This window comes from Ambystoma mexicanum, chromosome 7q, assembly GCF_040938575.1.
Source record: "Ambystoma mexicanum isolate Mex_15411 chromosome 7q, UKY_AmexF1_1, whole genome shotgun sequence".
Lineage (NCBI taxonomy): Eukaryota > Metazoa > Chordata > Amphibia > Caudata > Ambystomatidae > Ambystoma > Ambystoma mexicanum.
In genome coordinates, this window is record NC_090941.1 from 485,860,323 (window position 1) to 485,880,547 (window position 20,225).

The 20,225-nt window shown below is 47.0% G+C and overlaps 1 protein-coding gene across 1 annotated transcript in view; it reads right to left on the reverse strand.

Moving 5' to 3' along the window:
• The window catches only part of TRIM13 (tripartite motif containing 13), a 510,415-nt gene that overhangs the window by 257,943 nt on the left and 232,247 nt on the right, over nt 1–20,225 (reverse strand). The gene's annotated exons all lie outside the window — the stretch shown is intronic.

Below are 20,225 nucleotides of genomic sequence, written 5' to 3' on the forward strand. Positions count from 1 at the left end.
AACGAGGCTAAAAACAACTACCGTAAGTGGCTGAGGTTCTGCAGGTACGAACTGGAGTGCCTCTGCTGGCATTTATTGGTGGGCTCTGCAATATCTAACGGTACTCGCAAATTCTGTAAGATTGTCGAGGGTGATTCCCACTTGACCCGTGACGTAGTTGGCCCCTCGAAACAGGCTTGGGTTGAATACATCGCTAGCACTTTGGGGAAAGGAGCAGTAATAGTCACCTCTATAAACCCTTGTGCGAATAAGTGGACATACTCCAAAGGCCCGGCTGATGTCCATAGGCAAATTGGGAGAAGTAAATCTTCTAGAGCTCAGAGTCCCGATGGAATATGTAGCTCTTTGATTAAATACGATGCAAGCCATTGGGCCAGTGCCCTCGATTGGCTCTTCCGCTGGATCAGGGAAGTACAGTTTATCCCTCAATCTTTGCGCGATAGCATTATCGTGCCTATCTGGAAGAAGGGCAGTCGGTCTCACCCCAGGAACCATCGGTTGCTGGCTATGTTGGACGCACCATCAAAAATCTTTGCTTGCCTATTATTGAATGAACTGTGGAAATGGGTAGAAAGCCTGACTCGAATTCCCTTCAAACAAACAGGCTTCCATAAGGGCTTGAGCATGACCACCAACTTGCGTTGCTATCAGTTATCCAGCAAGCCTGGAGCATCCGTCGGAGAACAGTGTTTGTGTTATTTATTGACTAACACGCTACCTTCGACTCGGTTAACAGGTCCAGGCTCTGGAACAAGCAAGCTAACTGGAATATTCCAGCAGGGCTACTCTATGATAGTTGCACCTCATGACGGGACGAGAGTCAAAGTTCACCTTGACAAAGCAGGTAGGACTTCTACCTGTAGTTCCACCTACCAGGAACTCAAACAGGGATGCATACTTGCGCCCCTGCTCTACAATTTATATATGGCTGATATGGGACTGGCATTGCATAATCCTACCTCTATTCCACCAGAATTGGGGAACCTTCCACTTCAGTGGATGGGCTATGCAGACAATATTGTCTTGCTAGACCTTACCCCTGTAGGACTGCAGGAAGCATTGTCCCAACTCAAGGAATTCTCTGACTCTTATTCTCTGACTAATAACTCCAACAAAACCAAAGATTTTCATACCCCATCACGTTAAGACCCAGTGTTTTGAATGGCGCTTAGATGGGAATAAACTGGAGGTGGTGGATGAATACAAATATCTTGGAGTTATGTTTGACAGAAAGCTGACTGGCTTATGTCATCTTGAGTTGCTTGAGCGAAAATGCTCCTAGGTTTTGGGATGCTCTGTACAAGATTGCCAGATTTGGAGGGCGATATTTCCACGTGACCCTGGTACAACTGTACACAGCTATGATCTTGCCAATCCTCACATATGGTGCTGGGGTTTGGGAATTTGTTAACACTGCAACGCTAAACAGGTTGGAATCTAAATTACTGAAGAAATTGCTTTGACTCACTGTGCACACTTCTGCGGACCTCATCCACCTTGAATTTGACTTGGCTCCATGGGAAGTGAGATTTCAGCTGTCCTGTGTCAACATCCACTGGAAGCTGGCCAATGCTCCAGCAGTTCTCTGAACCCCTTCATCTTCGAGGCGGGGAGGACTAAGGCGTGCCTAATACCTAATAGAAACCTGGCAAATATTATGGCAGCTCTGTGACAGCAAGCCTAGGCCAGTGCATGGCCTACCTACAATACAAACTCCTTATGAAAACTACCATTCTCCAAAATTCCCATGATCAATTGATAACCAAACTCACTGGGAAGAGGACTTGTGTTTTGCTCCAAGAATACATTTCACAATGTGTGCTATACCCCAAATACATCCACAACATTTGTGGGCAATTCCCAGGTGTGGAATTATTTTAAGATCAAAATAAATGTGGCCAAGTCACTGGAAATAACCAGAGCTTGAACACATATTCCATGATCCCTTCGCCATTGCAGGCTCTGTAGGGACTCCTAACTTGAAACAGCCAAACATTTCTTAACGAGTTGTGAAGCTGTTCGGACAATGAGGATTGCCACATGCACTGCTGCGGGAATATCTGAATGTGCTGATGACGACTTATTGATGTTGTTTTTGAATGGTACCAATGAAGCTTGTATTATTTACTTCACTATATTGTGGAGGAGGTTAATGTTAATTTTTAATGGACTTCAGGGTTGTTAAAGGCGAGTGGGAGTGAATGGGTGGAGGAAGTAAATTAGAATTTGGTCTCACTTGTTGGTTATTAGGAAATGTAGGGGTGTACTGTATTGTGTGTTGAAAAACGGACATGTTGGTATAGTTATGTAGCACGTTAATAAATAAAAAAAAACCTAGAGTACCACTATTCTAGATCCTCCCTAAAATATACAAGAACCTAGACAAACCACAAGGAAGACCCATAGTCTACGGGATCAATTCAGTCTTGGAAACTTTCTCAAAGTTTGCAGACATATATCTATGACCTCTGGTGACACAAATGAAATGTCATGTGCAAGACACCAATGCTGTCATTTGCCAAGTAGAAGGAATGGCTTTCGACCCCACCCATGATTCATTGGTTAGCCTAGACATCGTATCTCTCTATACGATGATCTCTCAAGCTAACTCTCTAGAAATGCTAGGAACTATTATATCTCAAACGCACGCCAAATGGTACTCCTAATTCTGTTATACTTTGGTGCATAGAAATGACCCTGACAGAGAACTATTTTATGTTCCTAGATACATTTTATCAACAACTCCATGGCACTGCGATGGGAGCAACTGTGGCTCTAAGTATAGCAAATCTTTATGTAGAAATGCTAGAGGAAATGAACATTTATGCTAACCCGAATCCTTACAAGAACAAGATCAAATTGTGGAAGAGATACATCGACGACGTTTTAATAATATGGGATGGCCACAACAAAGCAGAGATCACCGAATGTGTAGACTGGTTGAACAACCAAGACAGATGCCTACAATTCACTACGAGTTGGAACTCACGTCAGATGAATTTTCTAGACATACGCATATTTGCAGATACAGAAAATAAGAAACTAGCAGTAAAACCTTACCATAAGGCAACAGACAAAAATTCCTAGTTGAAAATCGACAGTTTCCACCCAAGACATAGCAGGGAAAACCTACCCTTTGGACAATTTCTCTGACTGAGAAGAAACAGCTGTGTCAAAATGAATTATGAAACAGAAGCGAAGAATCTTAAGAACAAACTCATCAAAAGGGGTACCCGAAACCCTTGGTCAAAAAAATCCTGCAAAATAGCAAAAATAACAACTGTGAGGCGATCCTTCAATTTAGTAGCAAAAAAGATAAGAATTCTGCAAAAAAAAATTTTGTAAGTACATTTTCTGACCTGTCCAATGAAATATCCAAATCTATTGACAAAAACTGGAAATATTACAAGAGGGCAAAGCACCTCTGGGACCGCCGTTGATGGCTTTTCAAAGAAGTAGAAACCGAAAAGACCATATTATGAGAAAATATATTTATAACACTGAAATGGTGATCTACTCGATTTGTGGCCTGTGCACATTACTATACATTGGGAAAACGATAAGGAAAGTGAAAGCCAGGATAAGCGAGCACAAGACAAGAGCTGCATCCGGAATAAAGTGAAAGAAGCGCCAATGGTGGAACACTTTCTAACCAAACACCACAGGTGTGACAATATTAAATGGACAGTATTATACAAAATAATCAAAAGTAAAGACAGCAATGCAGCCAAAGAGGAAAGAACAAGAGCTAATCTTCATGACCAAATGTGATGAAGTGGGTCTGAATGAAAATATTGAATGGCATAAGATCAAATAACTTGTCAAACACATTATAACGTGGATTCAATAATTGCAATACGAATCAGTGATATTAAGCTCCAGCAGAATTGAATAAGTTACCGAATGGCACCGCAAAAAAAGAAAAACTAGCCTAATTAATGCAACTTACCCACTCCTAGTGAACATGAGATGTGAAGTTCTATATGATGTGATGGGACACAATGGTACGCCCTTCCCTGTGCTAATATAGTGCATCTAATTATGTCATAATGATGAGGGTGGTCAGAAAACATCAAGGCTCTTCATAATAGCAAGATTATGTATACACAGATCAGAGGCAGTACACAGGGTAGAATAGGATACATTTACCATCCTAACCTTGTGACACCTTATACTGAGTCTGAATCAACCCTAAGATCCAAGACAATAGAGACAACCGGCGAAGCCTGTTGCCATAACAACCCAGATAACGATTGCCTACCCTCGGCTTGCCCGGTCTAACATCCATTTAGTAAAAACTTTATAGGGAGCCGTTACTTTGACCAGAAACATATACTATCTTTAAATGGCCGAAAAGAGACGGTAGCGACAACAATCGCGAGACGCTCCTTGTACTAACGCCTCTAAAAACTCCAATCCGAAACCATACTAATATTCTAATATTTGTAATAACATATTTAATATTAGCGCTGCATTAAGAGTGCTCCGAAACAGATATTCCTGGTTGACATTACTCTGCTCGCTGAGTATATGCATGGCTGTTTAATTACAAGCGTACTAGCTAATCCATTACTAATTGTAGCTCGCATATAGGGTCACCGGATCGGGTTGCCTGTGACAACCAGTCATTAGCGTTGTATGTTAGTGCGGCATGAAAAGATCCTCACTGAAAGCGATTTGTTCTCCGACGCAGACAGGCACGCAACAACATCGAACTAAGGTAGGAAAATATACAACCTGATGTTCAGCTCAAGCCACATCAACATATTTGCGAGGCAATAACAAAACAGTAGCTGACTGAGGGTTCTGTTTTTTGTTTACAGTAGGCCCATTAAAGAGGTCCTATCGATGCTGAGAAGCGCAGTAATATGGCACGAATATTACTAATAACACAGAAATTATGCTGTATCTTTCAGTAAGTGATGTATACACTACTCTGTTAGAAAGAGGTGATTGTGCTTTATAGAGTATGTAGTTTTGCCCACTACGCTGTTCCTCCCTTTCGACATTCCAGTGAGCCAGCTCTGCGAGTTACAACTCCTAGATTAAGAGGAAGTGTTCTCTCCTGCTTACACGTGTGTGCCTAATAACAGATTGATCGAATTTGAAAGCCCAGAGCAGCTAGATAACAATTCGGCTTTCTAGAACACTGCAAAGTTGTGAGGTAGACCCCTATATATGGACAAGCTATAATAGCTGTATGTATTTATGTTTTTAAAGGCAGGTTGGGGGAAACATAATTATCTGCCAATAACAAAATCAGTATACACTGTGAGAAACTTGAAGGTGTCTCACCCACTCGTCCCCGGGGGTTAGGAGGAAGGGCATCCAAAAGGTTTGTGTATAGTGGTGTGCCGGCAGAGGGAAAAGGACTGTAATTCCCATCATGCTGTGGGAAAGCCTGTAGTTCTGTGCACGCACGTTGCCAGCAGCTATTGATGAGAGGCAGCATAAATGAAGCAACGGCGCACACGCAGGTTTGGCTTATTTTTGTTATTGAGTGCAGCACGAGCAGAGAGACGGGAACGGGACGCGGAAGAAATCCTGCCGAGCATGGACAGTGATTAAGGACGGCTATCGTAGGTTCCCGTAGAGCAAGGAGGGAATGCTGTCATTCGGCAGCAGTTCACGGCGGTCTACATTTCGTCCGAGAGGTCCCGCGGGGCCTCTCAGAACTCAGATAAGTGCGCTCTGTGTTTTCTTACTGAATCGCGCTCTGTGTTTTCTTACTTAAGCGAACGCTGACAAAATATGTTTACTATAACTGGCTGGGCCTCATTAGACTTTGCAAAAGAAAAACTACAACAACTTTTCCTATCCAACTTAGGTTTCCCTACACCTCTACCCGGTTTTCCTAACTTCCCCCACACCTATCCACAACCTCTCCCTAACCCCTCTTCCCCCCATTGGCTGCCACGTGGTGTCCTGTGTTCTCAAGTCAGGCGCCTGTGCCAACCACGGGTGGAGGGTCGATTCCTTCGGCTTCAATGGTTCGGGGGAGAATGTCGATTACTCTCCTCCATTATTGTGTGCACTCTGACAAAATAAGCCACCCCTGTATTGGGATACTAAACCACCCAAGCCAAATGGATTTGACCACTCCGCCGTTGGCCGATGTGCTCAAGGCACTCCAAGATATTCAGCTAGAATTAGCACATGCTCGCCAAGTACAAGGTTTGGTAGCTCAACGAACTCCTTTGGAAGGGGCTAGTGGGTCTCAGACAAGAGAGAATGTCCCTAGCCAAAACCCCACAGTAATTGTTCAACCTCCTAGTAGTGTACCGTTAGCAGCACCTGAACTGTTTTCGGGGGATCCCCGGAAGTATATGACTTTTCTCACACAATGCAGGTTACATTTCTTGTGTAAACCCACAGCTTTTGAGACCATACAGGCTAGAGCGGCGTTTGTGATATCATACCTGTCGGGGGATGCCAAAGCCTGGGCAATGCCTCTTGTGCAAAAGGATGATCCTTTGCTATACAATTGGGATGGGTTTTTGGCGGAATTTGGTCGACTGTTTGACCGACGGGAGGTGTCTTTGGCACAGGATAAGGAATTGTTAGGATTAAAACAGGGCACTAGAGACCTAGTAACCTATGTGACTCAATTTAACAGGTTGGTAATAGAAACGGAATGGCCCCAGAACAAACAAACAGTGTTATTCTATCAGGGGTTGAAGGAAGAATTAAAGGATGCGATTGCTCAAGTGGAACCACAACCTCAAACATGTACGGCTATGATAGATTTAGCCCTAAGGTTGGATCACAGAATAACAGAGAGGAAGGGGGACAGGAAAAGACATGAAGTAGCCCCTTTTGTAAGATTAGACAGGAGTAAAGGAGGGAGGATGAGTGAGGTGGAACCCATGCAAATTGTGAGTGTTAGAGGGCCATTAACAGCAGCAGAAAAAGAACAGCGTAAAAGTAATAACTTATGTCTGTATTGTGGACAGGCAGGACATTTTATACGAACATGCCCCAACACTCCTCAGAGAGGGGGGGACAAGAACAAGAAGGAAGTGGGAAAAGAGTTGGGCCGGCCGTAAGGGGAACACAGGTGATGGGCCCGAGTGAATTGAGGTTCCCCAGATGGGTGGCAAATGCGGTGGGAAGTAGAACATCTCATTTGTATATATTGGTGACATTGTGTTTTGCTTTGGGTCAGAAAGAAGTATGGGCCATGGTGGATTCAGGAGCGACGGGCAATTTTGTAGATATAGGCCCTCATTACAAGTCAGGCGTTAAGGGTTAACGGCGCCGTTGGCGCCGTTAACCCTTAACGCCTGATTCACACTTTAACACCTGCTTTTTGCAGGCGTTAAAGTCCAAGGCGCTAAGCGACCTTGGTGCTAATTACGGCACCGTAATTAACGGTGCCGTAATTAGCGCCTTCCCCATCCCCATTATGCCCTATGGGGCAAAAATGGGAATGGGAAGGGCAAATGGTGAATGGGGAATTACCGCCCCACTCACCTTGGAATGGGGCGGTAATTCCGCCATCCACCATGGCGGAATCCGGCATGGACCATGGTGCTAATAGCACCATGGTCCACCGCCTGACTTGTAATGAGGGCCATAGTGTTGGCTGAACAGTTAAGAGTTACCCAAACAAGATAAGGAGAGGGTGGAAAGAGTTTAGTCTGTGGACGGCTCTCCATTGGTGTCCGGGCCTATTTCGAAGCAAACAGAGAAATTGGAGATGGTATGCATGACAGGGCATAAGGAAGACATTACTTTCGATTTAATAGCAGCACCTCAGTTTGGGCTGATTTTAGGAATGCCCTGGTTAAGAAAACATAATCCGAGAATTGATTGGAAGAAACAAACTTTATGGTTTGAGGAACAGAAGTGTCAGGAACACATGTTTACTGAAGTGGGACCGGCCACCCGGTTGGCAGAAAGAGAGGTAGGAGAAGGAATAGTGGGAGTGGTGGATTCAGGAATCCCCGAGCAGTATATGGAATTTGCAAAGGTTTTTGACAAGGGAGGAGCTGAAAGACTACCTCCACATAGACCATATGATTGTGTAATTGATTTAGAGGAAGGGGCAAAGTTACCTTGCAGTCGCATTTATGCACTCACAGAAACTGAAAATAAATATCTCAGAGAATATTTAGACGAGATGGTGGCTAAAGGTTTTATCAGGCATTCCACTTCTCCAGTTTCTTCACCTTTATTTTTTGTTTCTAAGAAGGAAGACACGTTACGAACGTGCCTTAAATAAGGTTACAGTTAAGAATAGATTTCCTTTACCTTTGATTTCAGTATTGTTAGATCAAGAGCGGGAGGTACAGATTTACACTAAGTTGGATTTGAGAGGGGCCTATCATTTGATCAGGGTGAAGGAGGTGGATGAGTGGAAAACGGCTTTCCGTACTAAGTTTGGGTTGTTTGAGTATCTTGTAATGCCATTTGGTTTATGTAATGCCCCTGCAGCTTTTCAGTTTTTTATGCAAGTTTTGAGAGACTATATTGACATTTTTGTTATCGTCTACATTGATGACATTTTGATATATTCAGAATCTGTCATGCCTGCCGGACATACCTCTGGACCAGGAACAACTTCTCCATACAAGATGAGTTACGCCCATAGAACCAGTAGACCTTTTTACTCAAAATGGAGGTTGTTCGATACATTGCCCGGAAAACGACGTCTGCATTTTTCACGTCGTTAATTTTCACGTGACTTAGGTCCGTCACGTGTATCACGGCAGTGCGTACATAAGCAGCGTGGAAACTCCATTCGCTGCTTCTGATTAAGTCAATTTTGGCGTTTGTAGCTGAACTCCGGACCTGCGATCTCGCATTCCTTCCAGCAATCTTCTTTGGCCTAATTTGAGCTTGTTTTCCTCCACACGCTAATTCCTGGGTTGCGTGTATCCTGTTCGCGTGCCAAATCTCCATGCGGACGCAGTCTGCAAGCGCGGCTGTCCTGAGCCGCGTGAATCCAGTTCGCGTGCCAAATCTCCACGCGGACGCTGTCTGCTAACGCGGCTGTCCTGAGCTGCGTGAATCCTGTTTGCGTGCCAAATCTCCACGCGGACGCTGTCTGCAAGCGCGGCTGTCCTGAGCTGCGTGAATCCAGTTCGCGTGCCAAATCTCCACGCGGACGCTGTCTGCTAGCGCGGCTGTCCTGAGCTGCGTGAATCCAGTTCGCGTGCCAAATCTCCACGCGGACGCTGTCTGCAAGCGCGGCTGTCTTGAGATGCTTGAATCCAGTTCGCGTGCCAAATCTCCACGCGGACGCTGTCTGCAAGCGCGGCTGTTCTGAGCTGCGTGAATCCTGTTCGCGTACCAAATCTCCACGCGGATGCTGTCTGCAAGCGCGGCTATCCTGAGCGCGTGAATCTAGTTCGCGTGCCAAATCTCCACGCGGACGCTGTCTGCTAACGCGGCTGTCCTGAGCTGTGTGAATCCAGTTCGCGTGCCAAATCTCCACGCGGACGCTGTCTTCAAGCGCGGCTGTCCAGGGCTGCGTGAATCCTGTTCGCGTGTCTAATTCTTCACGCGGAAACGCTGTCTACAAGCGCGGCTGGCTTGGCTGCGTGTATGCTGTCGCGTGCAATCCTGCACGTGTTTTTCTGAACTACTTTGAACTTTTGGTACCTGTGACAGTCAACAGGTGAGATTCTTATTTTGTTCTTTGTGGGAAAGGAAGTATTTCATGAACTATTGGAAGGTGAATGTGCACAGTACATTGGACGCTATCCTGTGGTGCACCAACCCGGTATCTAGCGAGAGCCTCGTGCCGTTCGGGATAAGTCTCCCTTACTAATCTTCGCTTCCTTTGTCGTTTGTTCAACTCTTGGGACTCGTCAAGAAACTGTCCTGGAATTCCTCAGTTTAGCCTTAAGCTCAGTGTCTGAATTAATCCCAATTCTGTGTTTCTTAGTATTTAACTTAGGACAGTGGCCCTCATTACGACCCTGGCGGAATTCGGAAAACGATGGCGGAAATGCAATACCGCCATCGAATAGCGCTCGGTGCGACTATGACCCGTCACCGCAAAGTACGATGCCATTAGCGACACCGTAGTGAACGCCAACGCAAACTGCACCAAGCACGCGCGCGCGCGCCATGCCAAACCGTAAACACCACCATGGCGCAAGGGTACGCCAATTCCGACCCTAGCGGACATGTACCTAACGCCATCAAGCATGGCGGAATGCACCATTCCGCCATGGTGAGAAGTACGGCATCGCGAATCAACCGTAAACGGCCCCACTGAGTGCCCGTACACCGCTCCCTGCCCACAAAGTACAACTCCCCGTAGGTGCAATGAAGTCACAATGCAACCATTGAAATGTACAAGTCACCCATGCATGCCAACGAACAAAAGAAACACAACAGGGGCCAATGGGAGCTGCAGGGCACAGATGGCACGAATACAGAAGCCATCCCAATGGACATGACCACAGTCCCCCACCAAGAAACGCACGCAAACACAGGCACCTGTGACCAGCAATATTCCGAAAATCACATCATTCCACCAGTCCACCTGGCTGACCGGCATCTGTTACACAAAACCCAATCCCCCGCCCCTGAGCATGACAACATTCAAACTGTCATATTGGCAGCCCCCATCCCTGACCTCACGGGCTTCGTAGGCAAACGCGCCCAGTACAGTACCACGCAACTAAACTCCGAAGCTGGAACCCAGTGCAGATCTCCTCACAATACATCGCCCCCCAAATAGGCATATGCCACATCACTTGCAAAGAAGAACGCTACACGGGCCAAATCAGAATAGAAATTTAATGCACATCAAAATCACCAAGCCCATACAGCCATCAGGCCATGAACTCCAAAACACATTTCACCATTGTGGGCTGCATCCGCAAGAAATGACCAGCCACTACTTGTGTGACGCCCTGTTCCCTCATGGTACACAGAGCCACATTCACGTACGAAAAGGCAACATGGAAGCGCACAGAACCGCAGGGCCGTCCCAATGGGGAGGCACTAGTCCAGCTGAAAGGCCGAAATGTTGCTCCGAGCCACTAGTACTGCGTAAGGGCATGTGGCCCATTGGCGATCGTCCCATAAAATCGTAATGCTGCTCCACTGATTAACACGAAGCAGCAGGTGTCGGGAGTAAACCCCATCTGCAGGAGTGGCATACAGATGGCAGTGGCAAAAGGGGAGGAGATACCTGTCAACCAAAAGAAAAGAAAAAGAACAGAATGGCCATCAGTACTACATTCCAACAACTCACTGCAATGATCACACTAAATCCACAGCCATATGCATGCTAGCCCACTCCAAAGGATCATCACCACCCCAAAACCACTTGCGACTCATAACTATCTATATCGAGGTGTAAACACCATCACAAACGAGTGTACCTGTGCATGCGTCTGTGAAAACAGAATCCATCTGATGGGATTGTTAACGTGCATGGACACAAGTGTCTGAAGGCGCGTCGAGACAGGGAGGGCTCAACAAGGCCAGATAGACGATGGTCCCACTATGGCAGCCCTGCATCACATAGCGCAGGGGAGGCGGACAGATTCCAAGAAGCCCTGTACATGGCAAACTCTGTATCAAATCATCTGCCCATGCATCCATTCATCATTCCCTCATCCCGGTATTAAAACGCCTGAATATTTACTCACATAACATTAGAAATATCCATTGAGTCTGTGCGTTATGCAGCCTGCAAAATCCACAGTGCCCCAGCCCGTAATTCCAGTGTAGTGAAGTAACATGTATTTGGGAACGTCCGGCCTCATCGCCCACGTCGCTATTGCGCATCCCAAACCATTCATATCAATCATTGCATTCTCGCCATGGCCCCTGTCTCAAGGACATTGTACAATAGTACGTTATATTTGCAGTCAGACCTGTGGGCATTTCCTCGCCGCTAGCTGAAAACCGAAAGCGCCGCCCTTCGAATTCCTCATTTGCAACATCACGTCGAAGAGGCATCTGTGGCCGTTTGAAAACACTAATTAATCCATCGAGTGCGGCTGTGTGTGAAAATGGCAACTGCCTTCACCCACGAATGGGACGCCCCGCCCGTCGTTGCAACTCGGTACAGTGATGCATGAGGGCCCACCGTTACTCGAGTACTACGTTCCACTGACCCTTCACAACTCTGTTCGCGACTGCACAGATAGTATGTGAAACAATGGGACCACAGCAGAATGAACATATCAACCAATGTTACACGGCCATCGGGTACAAATACATGATTGCAATAGCAAGATGCCATTCCACGAATTGCAGCGTTGTGCGCGGGACGTGCTCGGCCAAAGGGGAGAGCAGTTTGCACAGGTGGAATGAATCACCACAGGTGGAGGCCATTCAGCCTGAAAACACATAAATTGCACAGCCAGTCTCCTCCCACAACCACACCGAAATGCTACCGGCAGGACTCGCGATGTTGGCCCTGGGGGACCTGATAGCACTGCAAGTACTCCAACTCCAAGAAGAAGACGAACACCAACTACAACCGGCCGCACGGAGGAGACGCAGGAGGAGGAGGAGGCCAAGGCAGGGCCAGCAAGGGCCGCCAGCACAGCCACTACCACCACGCAGGCAGCCCGCAATCCCACGCCTCCGAGCACATCCGTTCAACCTCACTGATGAGCAGATCCACACCCTCTACCGTCTGGACCGGGACACCATAGCCGCCATTGTGGACATGACACAGGCTGACCTTGTCAGCATGATAGACAGCCCAACCGCCATCCCACCCCTACTGAAGGTGGTGTCTGTACTCCACTTCCTGGCCACAGGCACCTACCAGCACACAGTCGGACAGTTGCATGGCATTTCTCAGCCACTGTTCTCACGGACACTATTGCAAGTGCTCGATGCCCTCCTGCAGCACGCAGACGACTACATCTCCCTACCACGCTCGGAGCAGGAAATTACCAACACAAAAGTGGGATTCCATGCACTTGCCGGCATACCGGGTTGCATTGGTGCCATCGACTGCACCCATGTGGAATTGGTCGTCCCACATGCCATGGAGGCCCAGTACCGCAACCGAAAACAATTTCATTCTCTGAATGTACAAATGGTGTGTGACTCCAACAGGATCATTACACATTGTTGTGCCCGATTCCCTGGATCAACCCATGATTCTATGGTCTTGAGGAACTCTACAATACCACGCTACATGGAGCGACACGCAGGGAACAGATCCTGGCTACTCGGTGAGTCTCATTACATGCATGATAATGTGGGGTATGTGATTCGGCAATGACCTGGCAGGAAGGGGGGGGGGTGTGCGTACGTAGCAATGGCATTCCACATCATACGTTTCTCGTCCACATACAGGTGATGCTGGATATCCACTGAAGAGATGGCTCCTCACACCAGTCCGGAACCCACGGGACCAGCATGAGGAGGACTACAACCATGCCCACTCACGTACCCGTGTAGTCATTGAACAGGCATTCGGCCTACTGAAGGGTCGTTTCCGCTGCCTCAGCAGGTCTGGCGGGGCACTCCTGTACCGCCATGAGAAGGTTGCAAAGATGGTGATGGCATGTGTCATGCTCCACAACATGTGCGTGCGTAGAAATGTGCCCATTCCCCTGACGCAGAACTGCAAGCACCTGATGATGGTCATGATGAGGGTGGGGATGTGGCAGCACCTCAAGGAGTCTGCGAGGCACCGGAGGGCCGTGACATTCGTCAGCATCTCATTGATGTATGCTTCTAGCACTCACGCCTGGTGGCTGATACATGGACACGGGACTCGTGGCACTGTGTGTGTCTGGGACATGCACAATATGGACTGTACGCCTATGATGGCCTAGTACACAAAGATCAATGTCCACACATCTCATTGGTTGATCGTGCACTTTTTATGGCATATGTGATATCATGTTGTACACCCTATCGACCCGCCACCCAAGTGAGCCCAACACACCCCCTCCACCCTCCTACCTCCCCCCCGAACACCAGTGTCCAAAGATGCTCATTGTCAGTGGGCAGTCGCTATTGCAAGCCCCTCTGCGGGTATCAGGGGCACCCCTGCCTGTGGAGCGCAGGTTCCTCCCAGATCTACGTTGGGGGCTGCCCTGGACGGAACTTGCAACGGATGATGTCTCTGCCTGCTCACGTCCATGCATGTCCCTAAGGGTTTGCGAGAGCTCAGTGAGCACACGGCGCACTGCGGCAAGTTCGGCACATACGTCCTTGGCCGTCGCATGCAGTTCCCCCCTCAGGCTCTCGGTGCTTCTCTCCATTTGTGCCCTTAGTGTCTCTGTGCTTCTCTCCATTTCTGCCCTAAGTGTCTCAGTTGATGTTTCTATGTCTGCCTTAGTGCCCCCACATTCATCGGCATGGTCCTTGAGGAGCGTGGCCAGTTGCTGCTGTTGCACAATTAACTGGTCGAGGGACTGTTGCCTCTGCTGGGCCATGGCCATTTGCGGGGGTGTCACAGAGGGGCTGTTGTCCTCATGTTGCCCTGCCACAGGGCTTGTGGGGGATGGCCAGTCGTCGTCTTGTGGGTGCCCCTGCGTGGTATCCTCATGTTGTACGGGATGGGACAGACAGGGGGATTGGGACAGGTCATGGATGGATCTGACTTCGACATCCCCGTCTTCTGTGTCGGAGCATGCTGCCATCAATGGGGTGTCACCTATGGTGCTGCTGCCACCGGAGGCAGTGCCTTCTGTGGCATCCGTTGGGGGGACCTGTGGTGGTGGTGTTGTGGGCATGCTGGCTGCTGGGGTGCCTGTTGATGTTCCCTCCTCTGTGCTGCCACCTGATTTGTGCTGCTGCCGTGTCTTGATGCGTGCAGCTGAGGTGGAGGGTCTTTGGCCGTTGGTCTTGGCCCTCTTTGCAGGTGTGCTGGTAGGGGTGTCCTGAAGCTCGTCGTTTGGATCAGACCCTGTGGTGGAGTAAAGGAGGGCGAGGGTTATTGATGGGTCTGTGGGAATTGGAATGGCATTGTATCACATGCATTGGGGTGGTACCTGAGGGTGATTTGGGTCGGGGCCTTGGAGGTGCTTTCATTTGTGTGTGGAGTGAGGGTGCAGTTGTTTGGCAGCCTGCAGTTAGGGTGTGCCTGCTGCACGTGTAGTGCGTGTTTTAGGGGTTTTTAATTATTTATGTATTTGTTGTGGGTTTTAACGTGCGCTATCAGGCCAATGTGTGTGAACGTTCTCCTGGACATGTGTTTCTGTTGCACTATGTGGACGCATGGTACTTCACATGGATGGACTTTGTGGATTTGGCATTGTTTTATTTGGGCCACCTACCTGAATCTTCGGATGTCTGCACTCCTTTCTCCATCCCTCCGACTCCCTCTATGCTCTCCATTCCGATGGTGGAGGCACAGATTTCTTCCCAGGGGGTCAACTTGATGGGTGATTCAGGACCTCCCCCGGTGGCTGTGGCAATGTTGCGGTTGGCAGAGAGTATGCTGCGGACGCGTATCCGCAGGTCGTCCCATCGCTTACGGCATTGCTGTGGGGTGCGGGGTGCGGTCCCCACCGCACTTACCCGCTGTGCCACCAGAGCCCATATGGCCTTCTTGTTTGCAAGTGCCGTCCTGGTCATTTGCGTGCAGAAGACGACGGCAGCATTCTCCTGGAGGGTCTCTGTTAGCACGGTGAGTTCCTCACGGGAGAAGTGGACCTGCCGCTTGCGGTCGCACGCTTTCTTCGCTACTTTTCCCATTTTTCTTGGTTTCGCTAGGGTGGATGACGGGTTGGGGTGTGTCTCAGGGTAGTGATTTTAGTGGTTGTGTGGTTTTAGTGGTTTTATAGGGGTACGGCGGGATGTTTCCCGTTCCGGGCCCATGTTTTAACTTCCGTTTCCGTATATTTCCGGTCACCGTACTTTCCGGTAGGCGCACACTGCGGTGTCCGCTGTGATGGGTGGCGGTATTGCACCTAGGGCGCCGTACGGCGGCGGTGTGGGCCGTTTTGGGGTCATTTCCGCCATCGCGGACTTTGCACTTCCGCCATGCCGTGGTGCTCGTGCCCGATGGGTCGGAATGGGCCGCACTTTGCTCCTTCGTGCAATGGCGGAAACGCTATTTACGCTGTGGCGGTCCGGTCAGTCACTTTCCGCCAGGGTCGTAATGAGGGCCAGTGTCTTATGATACTTATCTATTCTAGGCATACTTCCTGTACAATTCCCACACCCTTTCCAGTGATCCATCTCTCTGCCTGTTTTATTCAGTCAGAGAGTTGTATCATTTGGAAGGTCTAATTTGACCTGCCTACAATCAAATCGTGTGAAGATAGGATCCGGAAAAGCCCTACCAAATTGTATCCTTTTTGGTTACTGTATCCTTTTTAGTTGATACTTTGGTGATTTATGACAGAATCAGAAGCCATGGAGGGTACGGATCCTATAACTGTTTTGACTCAGTTAATTTCTGACTTGAGAAATGAAATGATTACGGTACAGGATATGCTACGGCATCGAATAGACGTTATGCAAGATGCCATGAATGTCACTCCTCAGGGAGTACAGATTCCAGCAGCCATTGCGTCTGAATCTGGGACTACGACACCATCATTATCACAGGAAACTCTTAAAGTGGTTATACCCACACAGTTTCCCTTGGCTCCTCCGGAAAGGTTCACAGGTGATCCTAAAACCTATAGAACCTTTGTTAATCAGTGCCGACTTCATTTCCTTTGCCGGCCTAATTCATTTCCTGATCTTACTACTAAAGCAGCATTCGTGCTTTCTCATTTGGGGGCTACAGCTGCTGCTTGGGCAAATCCTTTATTGGAGTCAAATAGCCCCTTGTTGTACGATTGCGATGATCTTCTGGCGGCTATGAACAAAGTCTTTGATATGCGCTATGCTACTCAAGCCACAGATCTGGAGTTGTTGAATTTACAACAAGGTACTCAACCTCTGTTGGCTTACATTGCGCGATTTAACCAATTAACGGCCGAAACCCGATGGCCGGAAGACAAGAAGACGGCTGTTTTCTACAAGGGTCTTTCAGAAGAACTCAAGGACGCTTTGTCCACGGTTCCAGTGGTTCTTACAGGTTTTTCAGAATTTCTTGATTTAATTTTACAAATTGATGCCCGAAGAAATGCCCGCAAAGGAGAGAAAAAACCTTTTCTTCCGGCACCAGTTCGTTCTGATACACCGGCACATTCTTCGAATGATCCTGAACCAATGCAAATTGGCGGTGAGAGGCCGGTTGTCTAAAGCCGAAAGAGAGAACCGAAAGAGAAATAACTTATGTATGTATTGCGGTTCCTCCGAGCATTTATTGGCGGCATGTCCTAAAAGACCAAATAAGCCTTCGGGAAACGCCAAAACTCGACAGTAGCAGGAGTCCCTGTGTCGAGTGTTACATCGGACTCCATTACATTTCCAGCTCATGCACCGATAGCTGTTGAGATGATGTTACGTTTCAATGATCAAGACTTGGCTTCCAAGGCTATGGTTGACTCGGGAGCCACCAATAATTACATTGATATCACATATGCCAAGAAATGTTCTATATCACTTATAGACAAGAACAAACCTGAAACTTTTAATACAGTGGATGGATCAATCTTGATTTCCGGTATGGTAACTCAGGAGACTGTACCTATTCAGATGACCTTATCAAATGGTCATTCGGAGGAAATAGTCTTCGATGTCATTGCGGCTCCTCAATACCAAATAATACTTGGACTTAATTGGTTGACTCTTCATAATCCCGCCATAGACTGGGTTACGGGATTGATCCAATATCCTTCAGTTTTTTGTAACGAACATTGCTTTACCAGCCAGGTGGTATCAAATAAATCACATATGTTGGCCTCTATTGAGGGAATCTCTGCTATCAATGTGGTACATCAGAAGGGTACGCATATACCAAGTGAATATGCAGATTTTGCCGATGTGTTTGACAAAGGTCAGGCAGAACAGCTTCCTCCACATAGGCAATATGATTGTCCAATTGAATTGATTCCTGGAGCTAAAATTCCTACTGGTCGAGTTTATACTTTGACTCTCAAAGAAGATGCTGTCTTGAAAGAATATATCGATAAAGCTCTGGATATGGGATTCATACGGCCCTCTCAATCGCCGGCTGCTTCTCCTTTATTCTTTGTTCCAAAGAAGGAAGGAGACCTAAGGCCTTGCATTGATTACAGGGCTATTAATGACATCACCATAAAGAATCAGTATCCTTTACCATTGATTAATGTCCTGTTAGACCAATTAGGAACTTCCAAATACTTCTCTAAATTGGATTTGCGCGGCGCTTACAATCTGGTTCGCATTTGTGAAGGAGACGAATGGAAGACCGCTTTTAAGACGCGGTACGGCCTTTACGAATATTTAGTGATGCCTTTTGGTCTTTGTAATGCTCCCGCCACATTTCAGTTCTTCATGAACGATATCTTCAAAGATATGATGGATCAATTTGTGGTGATTTACTTGGATGACATTTTGATATATTCATCATCCTTTCCAGAACATGTTAAACACGTCTCAGCTGTCTTACAAAGACTTAGAGAGAATAAACTTTTTGTTAAGGTTGAGAAATGTGTTTTTCATACACAAGAAGTGGAATTTCTGGGTTATGACATTACCAATCATGGTGTTCGAATGAGTCATTCTAAAGTGAAAGCTATATTGAATTGGCCTATCCCACACAATGTCAAGTCACTACAGTCATTTCTAGGATTTGCGAATTTTTATTGCAGATTTATTCGTTCTTTCTCCAAAACAGTGGCCCCATTGACAGCTTTAACTAGCTCTAAAATTCCATTCTTTTGGAACCAGAATGCTCAAGCTTCCTTTGAGAAGTTAAAAGAAGCATTTACAACTGCACCTGTACTTCAGCATCCTGATCCGGATGGTCAGTTTATCGTTGAAGCAGACGCATCCAGTGTCGCTACAGGAGCGGTACTCTCGCAGGTTTGTGCAGAAACTAAGGAGGAGCATCCAGTTGCTTTCTTCTCACGTAAACTTACCCCTTATGAACAGAACTATACTGTCACTGAGCGTGAATTACTTGCAATCAAAGATGCTTTCCGAGAGTGGAGACATCATCTTCTTGGGGCCAAACATCAGGTGATGGTGTATTCCGATCATAGAAATCTTCAGTCATTTAAAACTATGAAATGTCTCACAGCTAGACAGGCCAGATGGCATGTTTTCTTTGCTCAATACGATTTTCAAATTACTTATCGCCCTGCCAGACAACATGTCAAATCTGATGCTTTGTCTCGCATCGGTGAAGAGGTGAAAGAAGAATCATCGGTACAATATAATCTGTTGGCAGATCACGTGATATGTAGTTGTTCTGCACAACCTTCTCTAAAAAACGACTTACAGGAGTGGGTGAAACTAAATCCACAATTGATCCAAGAATTGAACATTGATTTATACAATGGTTTGCCTTTTAAAAAAGGAGTACTCTATCTACCAACTGATCCCATTCAGAAAAAAGCCCTCAGTTGGGGTCATGATTCTTTGATTGCCGCCCATCATGGACAGAAGAAGACTCTAGAGCTATTGAAAAGATGGTGTTGGTGGCCGTCTATAACACAAGATGTTATAAATTATGTTTCAACATGTTCGGTATGCAGTCAATGCAAGACTACTCCTGGTAAACCAGTGGGTTTACTCCAGTCTCTACCAGTTCCCAAAAAACCATGGGACATGATATCAATGGATTTTGTGGTTGAACTTCCAAGAAATAAAGGCTATGATACCATATGGGTGGTGGTGGACTACTTTACAAAATTGGCGCTTTTCATTCCCTGTATTGGTGTACCAACAGCTGCTGGTCTGGCTGATCTATTCATCCGGCATATATTCCGTTTTTTTGGTCTACCTTCAGTGATCATCACTGACAGGGGATCACAATTTGCGTCACGTTTTTGGAAGGCACTAAATTCGGCATTATTAATTGATGACAGGTTGTCTAGTGCTTATCACCCTCAAACGGATGGACAGACTGAGAGAGTCAATAGCACTATGGAACAATATCTGCGATGTTTGTGCTTGCAGTTTCAGTCAGATTGGCTCAATGTTCTGCCAGCAGCAGAGTTCGCCTATAACAATTCCTATCATAGTGCTATAGGTACTTCACCTTTCTATGCTTTGTATGGGCAACACCCACGTTCCATTCCTTTTGACTCCAGTTTGTCTTTGGATACTCCTGCAGCAGGACGTACTTTTAGGGATCTTAAAAGTCTACAGAAGAAAGTTGAGCAGCAATTGGAACAAGCTAAAAAACGAGACAAGTACTATGCCGACCCTCATAGAATTCCTGCACCTGTCTA